This window comes from Uranotaenia lowii, chromosome 3 (assembly GCF_029784155.1).
Source record: "Uranotaenia lowii strain MFRU-FL chromosome 3, ASM2978415v1, whole genome shotgun sequence".
Lineage (NCBI taxonomy): Eukaryota > Metazoa > Arthropoda > Insecta > Diptera > Culicidae > Uranotaenia > Uranotaenia lowii.
In genome coordinates, this window is record NC_073693.1 from 105,682,404 (window position 1) to 105,683,574 (window position 1,171).

Sequence of the window (1,171 nt, forward strand, 5' to 3'; positions counted from 1 at the left end):
AAATTTTAGTCGGTTTTTAAGATTCGATGATGATTTTTTTCAAAACATCCATTGATGTTATCACGAAAACTGGTTCAATTCTCTATATCTTTAATAACCCGTAAGCTGTATCTAAAAAAAAAAAATGTTATTTATTTAATTATTTATTTTTTAATAGGAATTTTAACCTTCCAAAGCTATTCGCAAAATATCCGTTTCAGGAAAATTTGACTAGTAGTTTGTTGGTGTTCACCTGGCCGTTAATGTTAACCGATTTTAATGATATTGTAGGTGTAGGTTTTTTTTATTCAAGTAAGTAAACATTTTAAAATAAAGTCGATAAAACAATTTTTTTTAAATACATACTTATAACTAAGTTTGCCAGCAGTTTTGCAGCACCCACCAGGGCCTGGAAATCAGGGCTATTTTATTTAAAAACCTGGCAAAATCCGGGCATTTGATTTCAGAATTGTCGATCAAAAATCCGGAAAATATCCGGGCAAATTTGATCGAAACCTAGGAATAAATAATTCATCAAAAATCCAGAAAATTAAGAAGAAAACAATTTATTTCATCAAAATTTATCAGCAGATTTTAAATCGTATATTAGGCTTTTAAAAAACTTTCATGATTAATTTTTTTGAAACTTGCTCAAAAAATTTCTACAACACAATTTCTTTTAAATGTTTGATTTGAAAATGAAAATGCGAATAAACCCGGGCAAAATCCGGGCTTTTTAAATAAAATCCGGGCAACCCGGCTAGACCGGACTTTTCCCAAATTTTATATTAAATATCCAGTCAAACCCGGATAAAACCGGGCAATCATAATCGTAAATTTTTTTTCGGTAGAAAAAAAAATCTCACTTAAAAAAGTCATATATACATCTCTATTGGCGAAAGGAGAAGTGCATTTCTAAGGTTTCAAATATGAATGATTAATTTTATTACCATATTTTTCACAATAGTTGATTTACCTATTTTCTCATGTACACTTTTATTTATTTAAAAAAAACTAGCATCTTCTAAGATATCCAGTTTTTTGCGACTTTTCCACTTTTGATGAATGATTCTGTTATGATTGTTTCGCTCCCCCGTTCAAGTTCAACATTCGAAATGATTTATTGGTCTCCTAATGTTGTCTGCGTCGTCCAATATTGTTAAGCATCCGTTTAAATCCTCTCGCTCCCCCT